General features: G+C 42.5%; 1 protein-coding gene across 5 annotated transcripts in view; it reads right to left on the reverse strand.

The window, feature by feature from the left end:
• Window positions 1–14,660, reverse strand: part of nek1 (NIMA-related kinase 1) — a 148,880-nt gene that overhangs the window by 21,195 nt on the left and 113,025 nt on the right. The gene's annotated exons all lie outside the window — the stretch shown is intronic.

Below are 14,660 nucleotides of genomic sequence, written 5' to 3' on the forward strand. Positions count from 1 at the left end.
TGAAAGGGGGAAAAAAGTGATCTGCCCAACACTTTTAAGTTATGAAATAGCTGAGAATTATAAAACACAAATTAGGGCTAGATTAGAGTTTGATAATAAGTGAAGCTCCAACTATTATCCTGTAGGTGTCATTAGGAATGATCTGTTTCTCCTTTAGTTTAATTGATGTGACTGTGTAATATAGACAAACACCACAGTGGCTGAATAAACTGTTTCTATAATGAAGGCCAATGTTCTTCAGCTGTAAAGTAATATTTTATTAATTTTTACCATTCACTTTGAGCAGCCAAGTAGCCACTGGAGGATAATCAATTTATTACTCAGAAAGTAAAAATATACATTCCAACCAAAATAATTTATTTTTCAATAAAAATATAAAAGTGCAAAGCAATATTGCAAGGGTACATCAATCGAAAAACAAATTTTGCTGACGGTCACAATACTTCAGCACAGAAACAGGCCCTTTGGCCCATTTAGTCCATGCCGAACTATGTATTATTCGGTAATATGTCCCATCGATTTGCACCTGGACTCCATACCCCTCCCCATCCATGTACCCATCCAAATTTTTCTTAAATGTTGAAATCAAACCCAAATCCACCACTTCCACTGGTCGCTCATTCTGTACCTTTACTACCCTGATTGAAGTTCCCCCTTGTGTTCCCCTTAAAGAGGTCGATCTTTCACCCTTAACCCATGACCTTGAGTTGTAGTCTCACTCAATCTCAGTGGAAAAAGCCTGCTTGCATTTATCCTATCTAGATCCCGCAAAAAATTTGTATACCAATTTGTATGAACTCCAAAATAAAAAGGCCTCTGTCCACAAAATCTCTCACTAAAATATCCACTTTATGAAAGCCTCTCTTCTATACATTTAATCCCCTTTAAGATTTCTTTCTTGCCTGAAGATATATGAAACAACTCTGACCCCAGCAATTCATGTTACAAAGGAAATGTTATACACAGCATCCATTCACTCCTTTCTTGACCACTGTTGTAATCTTCATGCTGTTGTTAATCAGCTATTTATTCCTGTTTTGGTGCTCAAGAGAATAGCGCATTTCAACAAGACATCTATTTTATGGATTTATTGATCTCTGGAAAGGAAAAAAAAATCCTTCTAATTTTACTTGTAGTTTATGGATCATGCATGTGTTCAGTTCTGTGTTCATAAGCCAGTGGGAGATATCTCCATGCAGCAAAGCCTGGAGGGCAGAAATGTGGTCACTGCATTGTATCAGAGACATCACAGTGTCTTGAGACGGACGGTCTCTGAGACGCAAAGGAAGGTTACATAAACTGAGGAAATATGCACTGCATAAAACAAGCTCAAGCTATACTTTATTGTCATATTCAAGATCCAAGGAGCAATAAAAGTTGATGCATCTTGTCTTGAGCTCAAGAGTGATGACAGTTCCCACAGCAAAAAGATCAGAAGCAGTCTCAACCATCAGCCTCCCGAACCACCTCAACACTGACCTGATTTTACTACTCATGTTGTCAGTATTATTTATTTATCACTATTTTGTACTCGCATAGACTTCTTTTATATATTGGTTGTTTGTTAACCTTTGTGTGTAGTTTTTCACTGATTCTATTGTATTTCTTTGTTCTAAAGTAAACGCTTACAAGAAAATGAATTTCTGGATAGTGTATGGTGACATATGTACTTTGCTTATAAACTTACTTTGAACTCAACCTGAAAAGACAGAATTGGATGGAAGGAACTGATTCTTTATGTTCATTCAGACGGTAGTAAAGAACCAGAGATTGCAGACTCTTGTCAGACACCAGAAATGAAAGATAATTGGTCTGCAGTCGGTGGCTTTTTACTACCCTTTGGACATATTCATTGATCCTGCCCATTTTTATATCCCTAGCAGGGACCCCTGAGGAGGAGCTTCAGTTTTTGTGCAACCCCAAAATGATTAATGATAAACTTACTTACTTCTCTGGACTCAACAGAAATAAAAGCACTTTGTTAGTTTTACATATATTTATAACTCAGTCACTTGTTCCTTTGAATGGATATCTATGCAGGATATCAAAAGCAGAAGGCAGGAATGGAGAAGGATATGACCTAAGCAGTTGAACAACCCAACAGCTTTCAATTAGATGCAAACACAAGGAAATCTGCAGATGCTGGAAATTCAAGCAACACACACAAAATGCTGGTGGAACACAGCAGGCCAGACAGCATCTATAGGAAGAGGTACTGTCAACGTTTCGGGCCAAGACCCTTCGTCAGCACGAACTGAAAGAAGAGATAGTAAGAGATTTGAAAGTGGGAGGGGGAGGGGGACATCCGAAATGATAGGAGGAGACAGGAGGGGGAGGGATGGAGTTAAGAGCTGGAAAGTTGATTGGCAAAATTGGCTGGAGAAGGGAGAGGATCATGGGATGGGAGGCCTAGGGAGAAAGAAAAGGGGAGGGAAGCACCAGAGGAAGATATAGTGAGAGGGACAGAGGGAGAAAGAAAGTTAGAGAAAGAAAGGGGAAAAATAATAATAATAAATAAATAAATAAATAAATAAGGGATGGGGTAAGAAGGGGAGGAAGGGCATTAACAGAAGTTAGAGAAGTCAATATTCATGCCATCAGGTTGGAGGCTACCCAGCCGGAATATAAGGTGTTGTTCCTCCAACCTGAGTGTGGCTTCATCTTGACAGTAGAGGAGGCCATGGATGGACATATCAGAGTGGGAATGGGACGTGGAATTAAAATATGTGGCCACTGGGAGATCCTGCTTTCTCTGGCGGACAGAGCGTAGGTGTTCAGCGAAACGGTCTCCCAGCCTACGTCAGGTCTCGTCAATATATAGGATGCCGCACCGGGAGCACTGGATGCAGTATATCACAACAGCCAACTCACAGGTGAAGTGTCGCCTCACCTGGAAGGACTGTCTGGGGCCCTGAATGGTGGTGAGGGAGGAAGTGTAAGGGCATGTGTAGCACTTGTTCCGCTTACAAGGATAAGTGCTGGGAGGGAGATCGTTGGGAAGGGATGGGGGGGACGAATAGACAAGGGAGTCGCGTAAGAAACGATCCCTGCAGAAAGCAGAAAGGGGGGGGGCGGGGAGAGGAAAAGCTGAGCTTGGTGGTGGGATCCCGTTGGAGCTTTCAATTAGATCTGTGTGTTACAAGATAAAACCTGTCACATTGCCACTGGAATGTGTGGTGACACTTGCACATCCTTGGAAAGCATTTTACTGTATGTTTTGATGTACATGTGATAAATAAACTTGAACTTTGAATCTTAAATCAAGACCTCCATACCCCACTTGATTTTCTCTAGCTCCAAAGTACTTCCCTCTGGTGTCTTAAACATTATGCTATTTTATTGGTCTTGGCTGGGCCGGTATATCAAACAGAATTACACAATGAGCGGCAACCACCCCCCACCCCCCAATCCCCAACTCCCAACCCAACCTGACTCAAGTATTCATCCAAATTACTTTCATATGAGGTTTGAAAACAGAGGCTCCCTTTCCCTCTTTGGATCACACCATTCCAGTCACAACAGGTAACTTCCACTCTGCACTGGCAGTCACTCTTCCAAAGAGGAAAAAAAAATCAGAATAACAGTAAAATAAAGGTAATTTGATCTGTTCGTTGCTGCCTGTGAAAATTAATTGACACATTCACCAATAGAACAACACTGAGTGCACTCCAAATAGTCCCAAGAAAGACATTTTAGACATGCTGAAGAATAAACAAAGGTTTTCAACGCAGCACCAAGGGACGAAAAAATAATAAAATAAGACCAAGTTCTTAACTGATTGCGCACCATCTGTGGAGATAGAAAAACAGTTAATGTTTCAAAATTTTTATGAGAACACAGTTTGCACTACAAATGATGCAGCAATTATCTATGTTACTTGTTTAGAAGTGGTCACAGATAACCGAGGCAAAGCTGCCACACCTGCATCACTTTCTTCTATTGTCCCTCCTCTGGGAGCTCCTTGCAGTCAAGTTCTAACTATTGATAAGGGGATGATGGCAAAAACCAATATGTTGCTTTTGCTAAGGTCACTTTTTATATAATCTACATCTGTCTTCTGCAGATCTCACATCTTCATGATCATACCTGTTGTCTCCTGGTCCATCATGTTCATACTACATCTAACTTACCAGCTCTACCTTTACGAAACCTGTTATACCAGCTTAGCTTCAACTCGTCCTCATCTTCCGCTTGTAGCCATTCCTCTGTAAGTCAACAATGCCAATATTTTCACAAACTACATGTGTTTCTAATTCCAAAGATTTATTCTATAAGTGCTACGATGACTATTTTGCTCTAATGTTCAACACCTTTCTAGACAGGAAGCAGAGCTCCAAGAGGCTGTTCCACTCTTAAATACTTTCTTTTGTCTTTAACCCCTTTTTACACCCAATGAACATTACTAAAATTGCTGGTCATTAAACTGGATGTCAAGTAGGGTTCTTTAAAGAACTCATGAGATGATGGCTTCAGAGGCAAGACTGTATTTATTACTCACCTCCAAATGTCCTTGAACAGTGTGGACATTTCAGAGGGCATATTAAAGTCAACTACATCAGTGTAGGTCTGCAATTACATATCAGACAGAGCAGGAATTTCTTTCTTAATAGGACATTACTGCTAAAAGTACCTTCATTAAAATTGGAATAAAATTCCCACAGCTGTCACAGTTGAATTTGTACATTGATTCTGTTACATGTCTTTGTTTTACTGTGAATGCCTGTAAAAAATGAATTTATCAGGGAAGCATATGATGACTTCATTAATAAATTTACTTTGAGTTTGGTTCACTAAATGATCAGTCCAGTTCTCTGGATTACCAGACCAGTAATGGTGCAAGCACATCTACATACTTAATTATGGTATGAAGTGTCAGTGACATTTAATTCCAATGGGCTAATTGCACACTTCGTTTGGTTCAGCCAAACATTCCATGACTTGATAATCTGTTCGTGCTTCGCCTGCTGCCAACACTAGTCAGGGTAGGACCTTTGGGAGGTCAAGGGAGATGAGGCTGAGTACAGGGCTATGGTAGGATACTTTGCCACATGGTGTGAGCAGAATTATCTGCAGCTTAATGTGAAAAAGACTAAGGAGCAGGTGGTAGACCTGAGGAGAGCTAAGGTACCAGTGAACCCTGTTTCCATCCAGGGGGTCAGTGTGGACATGCTGGAGGATTACAAATACCTGGGGATACGAATTGACAATAAACTGGACTAGTCAAAGAACACTGAGGCTGTCTACAAGAAGGGTCAGAGCCATCTCTATTTCCTGAGGAGACTGAGGTCCTTTAACATCTGCCGACAATGCTGTGGATGTTCTACGAGTCTGTGGTGGCCAGTGCGATCATGTTTGCTGTTGTGTGCTGGGGCAGCAGGCTGAGGGTAGCAGACACCAACAGAATCAACAAACTCATTCGTAAGGCCAGTGATGTTGTGGGGATGGAACTGGACTCTCTGACGGTGGTGTCTGAAAAGAGGATGCTGTCCAAGTTGCATGCAATCTTGGACAATGTCTCCCATCCACTACATAATGGACTGGTTGGGCACAGGAGTACACTCAGCCAGAGACTCATTCCACCGAGATGCAACACAGAGCGTCATAGGAAGTCATTCCTGCCTGTGGCCATCAAACTTTACAACTCCTCCCTTGGAGGGTCAGACACCCTGAGCCAATAGGCTGGTCCTGGACTTATTTTCTGGCATAATTTACATATTACTATTTAATTATTTATGGTTTTATTACAATTTAATTATTTATGGTGCATCTGTAACGAAAACCAATTTCCCCCGGGATCAATAAAGTATGACTATGACTATGAGTCTGTGATAGTCACAGAAAATGTATGCTGAAGGGAGAGGAAAATAATTGGACGGATAATGAGACCTGGAACAATTTGCTTTAGATTTACACTCCATGTTTCTTCTTTATGTTGACCAAGTTAAACCCCACATTGCATCACAATCCCATACCATCTCCCTTCACTTTACCACTACAGCATCACGCTACTTCGCAAGTTCATCTTTTCTGAAGATCACATCACTGTATTGATAGTTCTTAATTTCTACACTAAGCTCATCTTACCCGATAACAAATTGTGAAAAAGGGTAACATCACACAGGAACTCAAACTTGGTAATTGGTGATTCAGCTCCAATCATAACTGGAAGTTTAGTTTGACAGTGTGTCTCTTACATTCTCATTCAAGGGCATCAGTGCTGAATATAGCAACTGATTTCAGACCATAAGATACAGGAGGAGAATTAGGCCACTTGGCCCATCAAGCCTGCTCCTGCCATTTCATCATGGTTGATTCAATTTTCAGCCCCAGTCTCCTGCTTCTCCCCATATCCCATCATGCCCTGACCAATCAAGAATCTATCAATCTCTGCCTTAAGTATACTTAAAATTTTGGCCTCCACAGCTGCCTGTGGCAAAGAATTCCACTGACTCACCAATATCTGGCTAAAAAAAATTCCTCTCTTCTCCATTCTAAATTCCACTCCACTATTTGTAGTTGTCGTGCAGGCCAGTGAGACATTCAACCAGTATCATAGACACAAGAGGTTCTGCAGATGCTGTAAATCTTGAGCAACACACACATAATACCGGAGGAACTCAGCAAGTCAGGCAGCATCTATGGAGGGGAATAAACAATCACTGTTTCAGGCTGAGTTCCTCCATCTGGACTGGAAAAGCAGGAAGAAGCAGAATAAGAAACTGGGGGGTGGGGGAGGGGAAGAAGAGAAGGAGAAAGAGTACAAGCTGGCAGGTGATAAATGAAACCAGATGAGAGGAAAGGAGATTGTGGGGTTGAGGGGTGGTGGAAATGAAAAAAACTGTGAGGGTGCAGGTGGAAGACAAAGGGCTGAAGATGTAATCTAATAGGAGAGGGCAGTGGACTATGGAAGAAAAGGAAGGGGAAGGAGAACCAGAGAGAGGTGATGGGCAAGAAAGAGTAAGCAGAATTGGAATGAAAATGAGAGAAGGGAGATGAGGTTAGTATTTACCAGAGATTAGAAAAGTTGATGCTCATGCCATTGTGTTTGGGCTATCCAAACGGAATATGAGGCATTGCTCCTCCAATCTGAGTTTGGCCTCATTGTGGCAGTAAAGGAGGCCATGGCAGTCAAATTGAAAAGGTCTTACCTACCACCTCCTAGCTTGTACTCCTTTCCTCTCTCCCAACCTTCTTATTGTGGCTCATGGCCCCTTCCTTTCAAGTCCTGATGAAGGGTCCTGGCTGGATATGTCAACTGTTTATTCCACTGCATAGATGCTGTCTGACTTGCTGAGTTCTTCCAGCATTTTGTGTGTTGAACTGGAGTCAAGCCATTTAAACGACTATGGATTCAACATTATGCTAGCCTGCAGGATTATACCAAAATGAACAGCAAAAACAAGTGCTTGACAAAGATAATCATAGAAATCTATATGCTAGAAATAATCAGCAGATCAAACAGCATTTGTGGAGAGAGAAAAAAATGTTTAGGCCATGTGATAGATCTAGTCCCCTCATTGTTTGTTCTCTGGAGTGTTTCCAACATTTTATCTTTTCATGGTAGATGGTACTAAATGGTAGATTGAATTAACAGTGTCAGATACCTCAACTGAATGAGCTCAATTCGAGATATTGCCAACAACTGTCAGCCAGCCTGCAGGAGCAGCTTACTGGTGAGGTGGTTTTAAGTGGTTGAAGACCAACAATCGTCCTGACAAAAATCAGTGTGTACTCCAATAAACTGCATCAATTCCCATGGGATTAGTCACGAGGAATGCAAAGAGAGTATGTATTATGCATTAGTCAAATACAAACACCACTTTGTGGATTTCTCAGTGGCTTGGGATGTCCAACATACAGGCAACCAAAATAAACATTCTACAATCATTTATCTTGCACTGAAGAAAGCTCAACAATCTTCTCTCACTCCATTCATCGTGTTTCTGAGTATTCAATGGTTACTTGGGTTGACACAATTTCGTTCCAACATCTGTATCATCACACCATTCTCTTCCATATTCCCAGTAACACACTGCAACCCCATCACATCACTTAGAAACATGCTGTACTCTAAATAAAATAACCAGTCAGCCTTTTGATTTGTACTTTAACTCACAAACTTTCACCTGTAATATGCCTTTTTTATATTTGAACAATTTGCTTCTTTGAACACGAATTGTTTGTCATCTTTGTTGTGTGCAGTTTTTCACTGATTTTATTGGGTTTCTTTGTAATTACTTTAAGTGCCCACAAGAAAATTAGTTTCAGGATAGCATATGGTGACATATGTACTTGATATTAAGTTTATTTTGAACTTTGAGAGGCTTTAACCAAACACGTTAATCAACCTTGAAAAGATAAATTAAACCTTATTCATAGTTTCCTAGATGAAAAGTTGCTTCCTGAATTACTCCAAAATAGATTAAATCTGAGCCATTGACAACTTTGCCAAAGGAAACAGCTATATGACTACTGTTAACAAATGGCTTAATTTATGAACTTCATCAAGATAACCCTCTAAGATACAAGTCAGGTTATGCAATTTTTTTTTATTTTGCAGCCCACCCAGAGTTAAAATATGCTTCCTGATTTTCAGTGTTCAAACCAATGCAGTAACTTAGGAGTCCAGACACTGCACAGATGTTTGAACTTCCTGTCCCACTTTCAGACAAAGGCCAATACAGTATTGAATTAGTTAGTGCAGGTTACTGGAATGGTGCAATAGATATAACTGCTGCCATACAGCTTCAGCAGCCCAGGTTTGATTCCAATCTTGGATATGAGCTGTATGGAACCTGCACGTTCTTTCTGTGATCATGTGGGTTTCCTCCAGTGCTCTAGCTTCCTCCCAAATCCCAAAGACTTGAATGGACTGCTGCAGATTGCCAGAAGTGTTGGGATGGTGGAAACTTGCTGTCATGTGAGTTGGGTTTCAAGGAAATTAAATGGGGAGGTGAATGGGACTGACGGGACTACTCTGAAAGCTGGCGTAGACTTGCGCTGAATGGCCATCTACATTGGAAGAAAATAGGAAACTAACCCTCTCCACGCAGGCATCGTACACCCAATCTTCAGGCACAATCAGGATGTCAATCAAGTTTTTACACCTAAGAACACAAAATATATTGCAGATTTTGGAAATCCAGAGTGACACATACAAAATGCTGGAGGAACTCAGCAGGTCAGGCAGCATCTATGGAGAAGAATCAAGAGCCAGCGTTTTGGGCCGAAACCTTTCATCGGAGCTGAAAAGGAAGGGGGAAGTAGCCAGGACAAGATGGGGTTAGGGGAAGGAGATGGAACCAGGTGAGGTGAAGGTAGGTGGGTGGTGAAGGGACGGTGTTTTAAGTGAGGAGGTGATAGGTGGAAAAGGCAAAGGGTCAAAGAAGGAATCTGACAGGAGAGGCGAGCGGACCACAGAAGAAAGGGAAGGAGGGGGGCACCAGAGGGAGGTGATAGGCAAGTGAAGAGAAAGAGTAAACAAGGGAGACAGAACAGGAATGGAAAAAGAGAATGGGGGCGGGGGGGAGAAAGAGAAGTTACTGGAAATTAGAGAAATCTATATTCATGTCATCAGGTTGGAGGCTACCCTGACAGAGTTAAATCTCCTTGGTGCTCTCTCCAGCTTAATGGCATTTTTTCCTACAGCATATTTCATAACTTGTGGAAATGGTGCACGAGGCTCTAACAGCAACCACACACCAGCACAAAGGAAAAAGGTACGTGATTTTAACTTTTGCTTAGGACTGAATGTTCTGTATCAACAAAAGGAATAGGCGGAACTAGATATGGTATTATGCAACGAGGTAAGATTAATAGCTGACCTCATAGTGACGGCACCTCCAGGATGCAATGATCGTAACATGATCAAACTCCATCAGGTTGACGAAGAAGAGACCATTAGTATTTGCATCTTAATTAGGGCATGACAGCAGAGCTAGTGTAACTAGACTGGTAAATTTGCTTAAGGCATCAGTCAGCCAAAGTGTAGTGGCAGACATTTAAAAGTTTCTTTCAGAATAAACAGGACACATTCCAAGCTGAAAGAAAAAAATTCAAAAGGTATTTTTGTGGTCAACTAAAAAAGCATACTATAACTTCAGAGTTAAAGAAAGAGCATATATTTGTGTAGAATCTAGTAGCTAAGCAGAAGAGTGGAGAAATATAAACAAAAAAAAATCAAAGAATGCCTAAAAGACTAATAGGGCATTTTAAGTCAAAACACAAGATACACCTAGCTACAAATACTGAAATCAGATGGAAAGAATGTCTATAGACATTCAAATAAAGAGTTAACAGAAGGTGAGTTGAGGTAATAAACAATGAAAACGGATAGGCAAATAAATGAAACATGCATCATCCACTGGTTTCGACCATAAAGGATTTCAGCAACATGCCCGAAATAGATGGAAATTGAGAAATTGCAGTTAGTGGGAATCACCATCATTCCCACAATCCTGATTGAGAAGTTGCAGAACCTGGGCCTCTGTATCCTCAACTTCCTAACCAGAAGACCACAATCTGTGCAGATTGGTGATAACATATCCTCTTTGCAGTTGATCAACACCGGCGCACCTCAGGGGTGTGTGGTTAGCCCACTGCTCTACTCTCTATATACACATGACTGTGTGTCTAGACGTAGCTCAAATACCATCTATAAATTTGCTGACAATACAACCATTGTTGGTAGAATCTCAGGTGGTGACGAGAGGGCTTACAGGAGTGAGTGCAGCAATAACCTGGTCAGTAAGATGAAAGCACTAATTGTGGACTTCAGGAAAGGTAAGATGAAGGAACACATACCAATCTGCATAGAAGGATCAGAAGTGGAGAGAGTGAGCAGCTTCAAGTTCCTGGGTGTCAACATCTCTGAGGATCTAACCTGGTACCAACATATTGATGTAGTTATAAAGAAGGCAAGACAGCAGCTATACACTATCAGGAATTTGGAGAGTTGATGTGTCAACACATACACTCAAAAACTTCTATAGTTGTACCCTGGAAAGCATTCTGACAGGCTGCATCACTGTCTGGTATGGGGGGCGGGGGCTACTGCACAGCACCGAAAGAAGCTGCAGAAGGTTGTAAATCTAGTCAGCTCCATCTTGGCTACTAGCCTACAAAGTACCCAGGACACCTTCAGGGAGTGGTATCTCAGAAAGGCAGCGTCCATTATTAAGGACCTCCAGCACCCAAGGCATGCCCTTTTCTCACTGTTACCATCAGGTAGGAGGTACAGAAACCTGAAGGCACACACTCAGCAATACAGGAACAGCTTCTTCCCCTCTGCCATCCGATTCCTAAATGGACATTGAACCTTGCAAAAATGCCATCCCCTTTTCACAATTCCTCCGCCTCCGCCGCATCTGTTCTCAGGATGAGGCTTTTCATTCCAGGACGAAGGAGGTGTCTTCCTTTTTTAAAAGAACTATGCTATGTTGGTGTCAGATTGTGTGATGACACTTGTGGGCTGCCTCCATCATATTGTTAGGTTGTGTTGGTTGATAATCCAAACGGTGCATGTCCTTTGTTAAAGAGAGGGGCTTCCCTTCCTCCACCATCAACTCTGCTCTCAAACGCATCTCTCCCATTTCACGCACATCTGCTCTCACCCCATCCTCCCGCCATCCCACGAGGAATAGGGTTCCCCTTGTCCTCACCTACCACCCCACCAGCCTCCGGGTCCAACATATAATTCTCCGTAACTTCCGCCACCTCCAACAGGATCCCACCACCAAGCACATCTTTCTCTCCTCTCCTCTTTCTGCTTTCCACAGGGATCGCTCCCTACGCAACTCCCTTGTCCATTCATCCCCCCCCATCCCTTCCCACCGATCTTCCTCCCAGCACTTATCCTTGTAAGCCGAACAAGTGCTACACATGCCCTTATACATCCTCCTTCACCACCATTCAGGGCCCCAGACAGCCCTTCCAGGTGAGGTGACACTTCACCTGTGAGTTGGCTGGGGTGATATACTGCATCTGGTGCTCCCGATGCGGCCCTCTATATATTGGCAAGACCTGACGCAGCTAGGAGACTGTTTTGCTGAACACCTACGTTCTGACCGCCAGAGAAAGCAAGATCTCCCAGTAGCCACACATTTTAATTCCATGTCCCATTCCCATTCTGATATGTCTGTCCACGGCCTCCTCTACTGTCAAGATGAAGCCACACTCAGTTTGGAGGAACAACACCTTATATTCCGTCTGGGTAGCCTCCAACCTGATGCCATGAATATTGACTTCTCTAACTTCCGTTAATGCCTATTCTCCCCTTCACACCCCATCCCTTATTTATTTATTTAATATATTGCCCCCCCCCCCTTTTTCCTCTCTCTTTTTTCTCCCTCTGTCCCTCTCACTACTTGCCTGCTCTCCACCCTCTGGGCTCCCCTCCCCCCTTTTCCCCGTCCCATGGTCCTCTCCCTTCTCCAGTCTGGTATCCCTTTTGTCAATCAACTTTCCAGCTCTTAGATCCACCCCTCCCCTCCTGTCTTCTCCTATCATTTTGGATTTCCCCCTCCCCCTCCTACTTCAAATCTCTTACTATCTCTTCTTTCAGCTAGTTCTGACAAAGGGTCCCGGCCTGAACCGTTGACTGTACCTCTTCCTATAGATGCTGCCTGGCCTGCTGCATTCCACCAGCATTTCCTGTGTGTGCTGCTTGAATTTCCAGCATCTGCAGATTTCCTAGTGTCTATGTATACTGTAATTGATTTATTATATTTATTTTAATTATCTTTTTCTCAGCTAGATTATGTATTGCATTGAATTGCTACTGCTAAGTTAACAAATTTCACATCACAAGCCATTGATAATAAACCTGATTCTGATTCTGATTCTGAAAGAGGAATTCAGAAAATTGTCAACCATTAGGGAAGCTGTACTTAGCAACTGGTATGTATACAAAAAGTATGTATACATACATACTTTGATAATAAATGAACCTTTGAGCTTAAATCTGTCCTGGATGCAATTGTTAAGATCATGACATGTATGCCAAATCCCTGATTCAAGAAAAAGCTGTAAACAGCCAAATGTCAGAAGGATGACATTTGGCTGGAGTTCAGAAGTACAAGGGAGAACCTCATTGAAACCTATAGTATATTGAAAGGCCTAGATAGAGGGGACAGTGAGAGGACGTTTCCTATAGAGGGAGAGTCTAGGACTAGTGGGCAGAGCCTCAGAATACAAGGAATCCCTTTAGAACGGAGATGAGGGGGAATTTCTTTAGCCAAAGGGTGGTGAATCTATGGAATTCAATGCCGTAGATGACTTGAGGCCAAGTCATTGGGTATATATAAAGCAGAGATTGATAGGTTCTTGATTAGTTATGGTGTCAAAGGTTATAGGGAGAAGGCAGAAGAATGGGGTTAAAAGGGATGTGTTTCTTTTTTTTTGAAGATTTCAAGGTTATGGCATTTCTGAGCCCTCTGACATAGAAACATAGAAAATAGGTGCAGGAGCAGGCCATTCAGCCCTTCGAGCCTGCACCAGCATTCAGTACGACCATGGCTGATCATCCAACTCAGAACCCTATACCTGCCTTCTCTCCATACCCCCTGATCCCTTTAGCCACAAGGGCCATATCTAACTCCCTCTTAAATATAGCCAATGAACTGGCCTCAACTGTTTCCTGTGGCAGAGAATTCCACAGATTCACCACTCTCTGTGTGAAGTAGTTTTTCCTCAACTTGGTCCTAAAAGGCTTCCCCTTTATCCTCAAACTGTGACCCCTCGTTCTGGACTTCCCCAACATCGGGAACAATCTTCCTACATCTAGCCTGTCCAATCCCTTTAGGATTTTATATGTTTCAATCAGATCCTCCCTCAATCTTCTAGATTCCAGAGAGTACAAGCCTTGTCGATCCAGTATTTCATCATATGAAAGTCCTGCCATCCCAGGAATCAATCTAGTGAACCTTCTTTGTACTCCCTCTATGGCAAGAATGTCTTTCCTCAGATTAGGGGACCAAAACTACACACAATACTGCAGGTGTGGTCTCACCAAGGCTTTGTACGACTGCAGTAGTACCTCCCTGCTCCTGTAATCGAATCCTCTTGCTATGAATGCCAGCATACCATTCGCCTTTTTCACCACCTGCTATACCTGCATGCCCACTTTCAATGACTGGTGTACAATGACACCCAGGTCTCGTTGCACCTCCCCTTTTCCTAATCGGCCACCATTCAGATAATAATCTGTTTTCCTGCTCTTGCCACCAAAGTGGATAACCTCACATTTATCCACATTAAATTGCATCTGCCATGAATTTACCCACTCACCTAACCTATCCAAGTCACCCTGCATCCTCTTAGCATCCTCCTCACAGCTAATACTGCCGCCCAGCTTCGTGTCATCCGCAAACTTGGAGATGCTGCATTTAATTCCCTCGTCTAAGTCATTAATATATATTGTAAACAACTGGGGTCCCAGCACGGAGCCTTGCGGTACCCCACTAGTCACTGCCTGCCATTCTGAAAAGGTCCCGTTTATTCCCACTCTTTGCTTCCTGTCTGCCAACCAATTCTCTATCCACATCAATACCATACCCCCAATAACGTGTGCTTTAAGTTTGCACACTAATCTCCTGTGTGGGACCTTGACAATACCTTGACAAGATACCCTCTTGTCACCAGACAAGACTGCTGAGGTTATC

This window comes from Mobula birostris, chromosome 5, assembly GCF_030028105.1.
Source record: "Mobula birostris isolate sMobBir1 chromosome 5, sMobBir1.hap1, whole genome shotgun sequence".
Taxonomy (NCBI): domain Eukaryota; kingdom Metazoa; phylum Chordata; class Chondrichthyes; order Myliobatiformes; family Myliobatidae; genus Mobula; species Mobula birostris.